Below are 10,383 nucleotides of genomic sequence, written 5' to 3' on the forward strand. Positions count from 1 at the left end.
AATTTAAATAAATTATGAAAGAGGATCAACTGCTGTATAAAGCTTTTTTCACATATTCAGCCATCCCCTTTCACAGTTTGATCCCACATACATTTAAGGAGTCCACTATGAATATACAAATTTGTGATGTTATCCTCCTTGATAACATCACAAAAAAGAAGTTAAAAAGAAGCTTCCCTTCTTTATAACATGGAAGGCAGCCTCAGCACTTGTTAGATCTCTGAAATCCTGAGGCAACTGATAGTTACATCTCATAGTTCTCACTGCTCAGTATCGCTATTCATTTTTTCTGTCCCTTCTCTTTACAAGGGTTATCTTTTTGCTTATGAAGTTCATTGAATAATCTAACATCGGTTTATGAAAGAACTTCATGAACACCAATTAGTATAAATAAACCCATCCATTTTAAACATGATGCATTTATTCTCTGTCTCACTTTCAAAGACAGAAGACCCATTCTGTGGAAAAGCTAAGGCTGAGAAAATGTCTTTTAAATTAAGATGGGCAGATCAGGCTGGGAAACAGCTACAAGTGATTCCCTCTTTCCTGGAAATGGCCTCTAAAAGGCACTAGTGTTAGCACTGATGCTACAGTTCAATAAAAGGAGGCCTTTGATTGCCCACGTCACCTCTCTTTTTTTTTAGAATTGTGTCGTACATATAAACCATAAAAGAAAATAAAATCTGAAAGACTCTGAGCTGTCCTCTTCCTGCTGTTTAACTTCTAAAATCCATTGGATCTTCTCTCTCCCTCCCAGAATCATTGTTTCAGTAATCAGAAAAGAGTGAGGATGGTTGTGTGGTATTTACAGCTGTCAGTGATTTCATGAGCTGTTGTAAACATCCCTGCCACTTAAAGCATGTTGGAAAATGTGTTGAGAATATATACATAACATTTATGTATAATATATATCATATCTATAATATACATTTTATATATATATATATAAAGTGTGTTGAGAATATATTGACCGCATACTGTCACAGTCAGTGCCATTTTAGTAGAAATTAAATTGCATTTAAGACACCATGGATGACTGTGAGAGATTGGCTTCCATCATAAGAATTGAAATGCCTTATTGATAACATGTTTTATGAGTCTAGCTGTTAGCCTTGGGGGTGTCATCACACTGTAGCCTTACAGTTCTTTCCCTCTGGAATGAATCGAAGGCGACTGGACCACTAATTACAAAGACAGGTGCTGGAGCAACAGAAAAGAAGGCCAGAAAGCAAGGAAGAAAGGAAGCAAGGAAGCAAGGAAGCAAGGAAGAAAGGAAGAAAGGAAGAAAGGAAGAAAGGAAGCAGAAGCAAGATGGAGAGACTGACAAACTTAACTAGAAGACAGCATTTGCCTGGGCTGTAATTTGTTTGCATGCCAGATGTCTGTACGGTTCAGGCTGACAGCATTGCAGAGGGTGGGAAGTTCAACGCTGCCCAAAGCCAAAAAGAAGAAAATTTTAAAAAATAAAAACAAAAATTACTTCACTGCTTCCTTCACCAGTGAAAACTGGGTCCCTCCAGATACATAGCTGACCATCCCATGCACTAACATCTTCCCCCACAAACATGTGATTGGAGTGCTCTTCTTTGGCCAGACCAGCTGAAAAAAATAGATTTTAATGTAGGAGGGCAAGGGAATTGTAAAACACACCTCTCTAATTAGTTTATGAGTTTGAGAGTGAAGGACTTGGGTGAAGAAATACCATGACGTCACTTCTGTGATATTTGAACAGGCTTATTTATATTCATCACCTTATATCTTTTCCTCTTGCACCCATCTTCCTTTCTTCACCTCTCACTCTCCCCCCATCACCCCTGTTTCTTTCTTGCTTCTTGCCAAGTCCGTCACATACCCGGGGTCAAAGAGACAGTTCTGCAGATGCGTTGATGATACTGCAAAACACTCAGTATGGGATGTTTCTGTCTGGCCTACAGATGGGAGACTCATAAACACTTGATACACCCAGTCCCCCATTACTGGTTTAACAGCTTTTCTACTGGAAAGCCAAGAGCTTCCCCAGGCAATGCAGGGAGTTGCCATATGTTCAGAATACTAATAGTTCCTCTAAAAGCTCATGTGTTTTCAGGCTAACAGAAGAACTGAAATTATTTTCTTCTTAGTATGTTTTCAGTCTTTGCAAAAGGATCCATCTGGATGGGCTCTTGCATGGGTATTGGCAGGCCCTGTCAGTTGGATGTGTGTGAGTATGAATGGTGCTTTTTGTCTTAAGTCATTGAGATTGATTGCATTTAAAATATTCTTCATCAGGATCTTCTGTCCCTGATGATATCACACCACAGCTCACCAGAGACACCACCACTTCATCTGCCTGATTCTGAACACAGTGCTGCTGAGAGGTGCATATAGCCCTGCAAACACCAAGTGAGAAAAAGAGGCTGTTCCATGCCTCCAGAGTGCTACTCATCCTGCACAGAGCAATGGACCTCATTGAAACCATAATGTCCTGGAGTAGGACATAATCAGGAGCCTCCTTTTTTACTGTGCAGTTCTAAGTTTGATCCTAAGACATCTACATCTGTCAGAAAGTCACAGCAGATTCTTCCATGTGTGAGGCCTAAAAGTGTTCAAGTATTCTACTGGAAGAATCAGTCTTCTTGAATTCCTTTGGCTAACCTGAAATGGAGACAGTCAAACAGTGATCAGATGCCATGAGTAGTGAACATGATAAAATACTCCTCTATCTACCCTACTTTTTCATGAAGTGCTAGGAAGACAGCACCCTGCCTCTGTCTGATGGCACCCCAAGGACTGAGGGCTTAAGTGAAGACCACATCAGTCTGTGACAGTGAAGGATTCCAGTCTGTATTTAATAGGAAGAATCTCATTAGCCTTGGTTGTCTGGCTGAGTTACTGTGGAGAAATTGCATTCTTCTTCCTGAATCCCTTTTGTGGTTTGAGATTGACAGAGCATCCCTCTTTCCACACCAGAAATACTTAAGTAGTGTTGTCCTGTACCACCTTCTGTCCTAGCTATAGCTGCATTTTTTTGTATATTATATATGTAAATCCCTAAGGAAACTATAAAAAGTTCAGCAGACCTCGGTGAAAGCAAACTGGCTGCTCAGTGAGACAGAAATGAGGTGTGCTGAGAAAAGAACACCTCTAAAGGGAAATTCAGAGAGTTGTTCCCTGAGTCTTGTGCCAAATTCCTTTGTAGCCTCAAGGTCTTGCTGTCCAACTGAGACTACATCACTCTTAGGAAGAGGCTAGAAAACATAACTGAAAGTGCTAAAATGCCATTGTGTATGCAACCGCCCTCCCTGACCTCAAACATAGTTTGAATCACCAGCTCTCAAAAGATGTATAACACAAACAAGAAAGATCTAGAGCAGAAACATGGAAGGATTTCCTCATAGAAAATATTTAGAAAGAAACCCTCTGATTTAGATCACTGACAAATAAAATACAAGAAATGAATATAAAACTGTGACTGAAATGTACCTAATCCCCTCATCACACTCCTAGAATGAGGAATTTTCACCTCCTCCTGAAGTACATGTCTAGCTTGAAATATACAAGCTGCTCTTGTCACGTATTCATGTGAACACCTTGGATTATTCATAAGGTTTAAATTTTGGCACCCTGCCTTAGGATGTTCCTGAGTCAATTCCCAGTGTGAAGGACTGCAAGGGGACAGGACTGCCCCGTTCATGGCAGTGGGGCTCTGTGGGGAGCAAAGCAGCTGTTGCGATATCCAATCTCATCCTACCTTCATTCTTGGAGCCATAGTTAGTTCAAACCAGAGACTGTTATTCCTTCAGATTAATTTAATCTCTGTGACATTGGATCCAGCTCATGCATGCTGGGGATACCTCTCTGTCCTTCTCTCAAGAGCACTTTAGACAAAGAATGTAGTTCTCTCTAGCTGCACTACATTAATCAAACTAAACAGCCCTCAGTTGCTCCAAACCCCACAGTGGTCCCCATCACTGACATGAACATTTCCAGAGAAAATGAGGGGTTTTATTCAGAAGAAGCTGATATTTGCTGTAGAACTTATACAAAAGCCATTTGTGGTGAGATATTTGTATACTGAAGTTGCCTTTAAAAATCTTCGTTTCATAAAAGGCTTTGTCATCTCCAAAAAAAATACTGACACATTTACATTAAAACCAGAATTCTTGGAAAACTGTTTTGTCTTCTGTTAGCTGCAAATGAAAGAAGAAAAAGTCCACATTGGTAATTCTTTTGTCAACAATACAGCACAAAGGCCTTGCTGTCCTCTGAAGTCTTGTCAAGTACTTACTGTTACTCACATGGTAGAAAACAATTTTTGTATCTTCTTTAATGCAGTACAGAAGAATATTTATGTAATGAATCAGATGGAGAAGGCTGGAAGGGCTCATTCTTATCTACATTGATGTTCATTCCACCAACTTTAGCCATTTGTAAATTAGATGCTTAAATTAAATAGCTGTCTAGATTATTCTGTTCGTGAAGAAAGGTAGACATTTTCAAACAGAAATATCCTCCATCTTTGGGACAGGCTGGGATAAATATTCCTTAGAGATACATATCTCTGCCCCCTGCCTAAACTGGGATCTATACAGCATGCCATAGAAAATACCTAAACACTAAACAGTTTAAATCTAGAGGAGACAAACCACATCTTGAGACTTCCCTCCAATATAGCATTAACCAGACCACTCACTGGATGACCTCCTTCATTTTATCCTGTTTCTTTAACCTTCTGGGTCGTTCTCTCTCTGGTAAAGCTGAGCCAGACACTTATGGGACAGCAGAGGGATTCTGCCAGCCTATCACTGTGTTGATAGATCTTGTTGTTTCATGTCATCACAACAGCAGTCTTCTCCCCTTTCTACATCTGTCCCTTTTGCACTCTGGTCGAGTTCTGGGGGCTTTCCTGTCCTGTGTCACTTCATCTGGTCACAAAGCCACAACCCTGCCACAGCCTTGTTTGCCAAATATGTTGCATAATGTTCAGCTCTGTGGGTTTCCTCCAGAACAAGGCGAATACAAAGATCTTCTGTGGAAACAGAAACATCAATTTTCTTTTTCAGGGTGCACTAGACATGGGCTTTGGCCTCTATATTCCAAGTAAAAACATATTTTAAACTTGAGCAGGATCCTGGAACAAGAGAAGGTTGCTCAGAAATGCCTGAAAGTACTAAAAGGAGATAATTTTAGTACCAAGTTCCGAGCTAAGAGCCAGGGTATGCCTGGAGATACTGCCAACAGTCTCTTCTAGTTGCCACTCCAATAACATCACAGATCAGGGGCTCCTGACCCTTGCTTGGTGCAGGCCATGGTTGCCACCATCCAACACCTAAAATCCCTGCTGTGTGCCCCAGCTGTTCTCCCTGTACCTCTGGCAATCCCAGCAGTGCCTCTGCATGGCAGTGACAGGTCCAATAAATGAGCTAGGGTAAGCTTATTAGTTTGTGTCTTGCTCCACACCTACTGTGAAGTAGGAGGCTCTGGATTAGACACAGCTGTCTGAACAATGGGCACATCTAATCTGGTGGGAGCAAAGTACCAAAAAGGTACTGAGGCTGTACAGTCAGGCAGTGCCAGGCAGCCTATAGCAGGAAACAGCCTTTACTGTACACACTTTGCATGTGAGGAACCAAGAGAGAGCATTTAGCTGCCATGGTTAGCGTGGAAACTTCCCCCAGTGTGTTTAAGAAACAATGTTTTGTGGACAGCATCTTGGCTTATCACTGAGAAACATTTCTCCCCCTCATTCTGTTAATGGCAACCAAGAGGGAAATATTTGGTATTCTCCATGAACACTCATGGCAGTTCCAAGAAGGGCATACTTAAGGTCTGTGGCCTACCCCAGGCACTGTTCAGCTTAAGGCAGCTGCCAATGAGCTAGAAGATTGTATGAGAACATTTGGAAGCTGAGCTGGATCTGAACACATGTACATCTGGCCCTGCAACCAGGGGAAAGAAAGAACAGGATAAGTAAATATACTGTTTCCCCCATGTTATCTAAACGTGTTACCCTCTTCAAATTTATTAATCCCTAGGAAATTTTTTCTTCATTAACTCATCCAGAGTTCCCTGGAAGCTCACCTCCATCCATATCCATCTGACAGATAACTACATGCCACAGGAGGAACTGCCTACTTTGTCTGATTCTGACATGGCACTCCCAGCTCCATTTGGTGTGCACCTCACAAGTGTCTGTCCTGCTGCATCCTCGTGGATGGCTCTGCATCCCCCTGCACCAGTCCTGCTCACATATGGTAGCTGTGACCAGGGAGCAGGGACCTGTGCAGTGAAGGAGTCGAAGTTCAGCTCCTTGTCCATCCTGCTCCTGTGCTCCTCAGCACCTCTTTTGCAGAGTTAATACTCCACACATGGTCTGTACCAGACAGGTATTTGAGACAAGATAGCAATCAGCTGACGCATTTCTAAGTGGCAAACTGGCTGTTTGCCAGGGAGCAGGAGAGTTCAGGGAGTGCTGTTCCCTGAGCTCTCCTCCAGTGCACCAGGAGAAAAGCCACTGAGCGTGAAGGAAGGAGACGGCTCAGCGTGTCGGAGCATGACGTCTGGTCCTGCCTCTGCTCGGCACCAGTAAGGAGGAAGTAAGAAAGCTTTCTTCAGCCTTTCCTAAATCAAAAGTGTGTGAATAGCTGAGGCTGGGGAAGAACTTGTCCCCTGCCAACAAATACTTACACGCACAACCGTTTCCTCCATCCATATCTCCTCAGGGTGACTGAGTTTCTGGTTGAGCCCAGTGCTGAGTCACTGCGGTATAAATTCAATGAATATAATCCAAGCAATCCAAGAAAGCACAAATGAGCAGAAGAGATGGAAAGAAATAAGAAGGCTAACAATGTATCAGGCCTGACAGCCCCAGAGAAGGTCCTACAGAAGGTATCTCAGCACCCTCTCTCTGCAGCAGCTTGCCCCAGCAGAGTCAGAGCCATGCCTTTCCTGAAATCCCCACAACAACAAATCCAAAAGATTAATGCTTGATCCAGAATGATGCCAAGGAGCCCTCCCACTTATAACAGGAGACTGCAAAGAGCTTTGCACCTGGCAGGATGAGGACTTTCAGTCTTGGAGGGGGGATCCCACTTTATGACTGGAGGTGAATGACAGCCATCTGAGCCCTTGTCCCATGCTGTGAAGGGTGGCAGGGCTGCTGTCTGAGCTGCTCTGGCCAATTTTTACAATGGTACCATTATCCATCAGCCATCTGGCAGGCGTAGCCTTTATTTTTTCTGCATCCAGCCCTGTGTTGGCAGATGTTAGGTGGAAAGGAAGGTTGGCAGGGGGAGATTTGACATTTTGTCCCTTCTCCCCTTTGCTAACATTCCTTTGGCTTGTAAGTCTGACAAACCAGTGATGAGAGAAGATTGTTATCAGGTAAGTTCTTTGCAAGGACACAGTTTTGCATTTCTTTTAAGACTTCAATGGCGACATACAAGCACATTTCCCAGGAACCAGCAAGGAAAAACCTGACTGGAAAAGGAGCTAGGGAAAACCCTGGGTTTAGGGGTTTTGTTCATAAGAAGGTAGGAATGCCACATCCTCCAAAATATCCTTGAGGGTCACTGATGTTCTTGGTTATTAAAAACCTCTCACAAGTGTCAAAGGCAAATGCAGGGGGTGCAGTGTAGAGGGAGGAGGATGAAGGTCTTCAACAAACTACTGTCACACAGGTTTCACAATCAGGGCGCTGACAGGGGCTGACCTGCTCCACAGACTCATTTCCTGGAAGAAAAGAGTGCATCCTCCCCAAATATGGCTCAACTCCTCAGCTGAAGATGCTGTTATTCATTACTTCAAGACCCAAAGCAGGGACTGAGGTCCCATTGTTCTCGGCACTGTATTAACAGAACGAGGATGAGACGGGCTCTGGTAACCAAACCCAGCAGGAGAGGGGCTCCATCACACCCAGCTCCTCCACTGGGTGGTCTCAGCAGAGCTTGTGCTCTTCTGGGGAGACTGGACTTGAGTGGCCAACATTTCCCTGAGTGGCTCAGTACTAAAAGTGAAGACAGAAGGAAAAACCAGCAGGCAGAGGAGCTGCCCAAGGCACTTGCCTGCACCACAGAGCAGTGCTCCTCTCCAAATGGGCTCGGTGGCTTCTGCCAAGGGCAGACTCATCGAGAAACTTGTCCAAAGACAGCGTGTCTCGCTCTCCGAGTTTAACATGATGCCTTTTGGTCTCTGCAATTCCCCTAGCACCTCTCAAAGGCGAATAGATTTGATTTTGGCAGCTGTTCAGTGGGCCACATGTTCAGCTGATCTGGATGATGTGATTGTTTTTGGGAGGACTTTCCAGGAACATTAAAATTGCCTGGAGGATGTGTGTAGCTGGCTGGAGCAGGCTGGTCTGAAAGCAGGAACCCATCCAACTGTGACGAGTTACGGTCCCAGGTGCAGTTGGTTGGTTCTATCGTGTCTTCAGCAGGGTGTGCCTCCACCTCCAGCCAGGACAGACACCCTGGACACACACAGCCCTCAGGAATGGCAGCTGAAAGGAGACACTATGGCCCTGCAGGAGCTGTGTGAGTCTGGACTTTGCTCCATATTAACCAGTGAAAGAGAAGAAGCAGGGCTCGGCTTTCAGACTTGGGAAGGAAAGGCAGGCTGTGTCCCTGCTGGAGCAGTTTCAGAGAGGTGGCACAGAGCTGCACACCCAGCACTCAAAAGGAACAAAACATGAGGATTTTTTTTATTTTTTTTTATTTTTTTTTAGCTAGCTGATGGTGAGGAAAATGAAGTGTTGCTCTTTGGAGTGCGATGCAGGGCACTTTTCCAGCAGAAGGATTTTGAGCCTGAACCTCAGCCCAGGGATCTGTCATGAGTAATGGTTGGGTGTCACGCTGGCTACCAGCAACCAGAGGCACTGAGACCCCTGGTCTGGCAGGAGCACACTCAGATCAGACTCTGCTCCTTGCAGCAGAGACTAAAGTAGATAATGCAACACAGAGATTTCCACTGTCGTATTTGTCTGATAACACACCAAAAATAGGTCTCCCTTTCAGGATACTTTTTTGTCCTCAGAAAAAAATAAAAAACACACAGTACTACACTTGCTTCTCTAGACAGTATGGAAATACAAATTTTAAAACCTTCAGATTTGACTTGTGAAATTTAAAATGACCAGAGTGTGGAAAATAGTTAAGTGAGGATATCTGAGTAAAATGAGCAGAGTCCCAACTGCCTGATCCTTCATCCCATAGTCAAGTCCTTCCTTCATGAGTCTTTTTCTCAGAAAGCTCCCTCCTGTCCCTCTCAGCACCCACCTACAGAACTGTTCAGTTGGCCACCTCATAGGAGAGGCACAGACAGACCTTTCAGTGGAGGAACACTGAGCTCACATGAGGATACCTTTTACAGGAGTCTTTAGTAATGCAAACCTTCTCACACAAACACTCAAACCTTCCTTGGAGCCTTGTCACATTTCTTCCTTATTTGTAATGGGCTTCAGCAAAACGCACTGTCCATCAAATCCATGTGTCCAAGATCATGTAGTAGGAATCCTGGAGCGTGTGTGAAAGTGATTGCATTTTTCTGCTGGATGTCTTAGCTAAAATGCAAATTAGCTGTCAGTCTTCAGTAAATTATGTGGTACTAGGCTTTACTCTGCTTCCCTCTTTTCCCTTGTGTTACAAATAAACACAAGGGAAGGATGGCCTCTCCTACACATCTAGGGATGCTGATAGCTCAGTCAGGCAGCAAGATTTGGCTGGGCCTTTCTGTTTATAATAGCATACAAATCTTGCAGCTTAAAAACTACAAACCACATGAACATGCTGTTAAATCACTCAACTCCACATGATTGAGGGAACCCACCAAACCTAAGCACAGCAGAGGAACCCCACAGGAATGGATGTCAGGTGGGATAAGAAAAGAGGACTGAGAGTCTGGGGGGAGCTGACCCCTGTAGAGCTAGAAATCTATTCCAAACTGCCTCAGGTAGGAGCCATGGCCCATTTCCTTAAAAGTCTTTGCTAGAGAGATGTCAACTCTCATCCTGCTTTGTTATTGTGCTGGTTTTAGCACCCTCAAATCCACGGGCACTTGAATCTCAAACACTATGTTCCTCTCTGATGGGTTGCCACAACTGCTACAAAGACTGCCTGCCTCTTGCCCTGTGACCTTCTGATGAGTGGGAATAATGTTTTACTACCGGCAATTACAGCAAGAGAAAACGAATTACTTGTCACAAGTTTGAGCCACAATAAAGCAGCTGATGCTGGGTCTCTCGAGACAATTAATACAGCTCAGCTTGGAGAACAACATGACTGTGAGAGCTCACAGCCAGCTGGAAGGCTGCAAACACACTAGCAAAATGGCAAAGTCAGCAGTTACTACCTTTTCCTGGCTAGTTGTGTACCTCATGCCAAAGAGAGGTGACAACCTGTGGTCACTTTA

The sequence above is a fragment of the Cyanistes caeruleus genome, chromosome 7, assembly GCF_971803275.1.
Source record: "Cyanistes caeruleus chromosome 7, bCyaCae1.hap1.1, whole genome shotgun sequence".
In the NCBI taxonomy this organism is placed as follows: Eukaryota; Metazoa; Chordata; class Aves; order Passeriformes; family Paridae; genus Cyanistes; species Cyanistes caeruleus.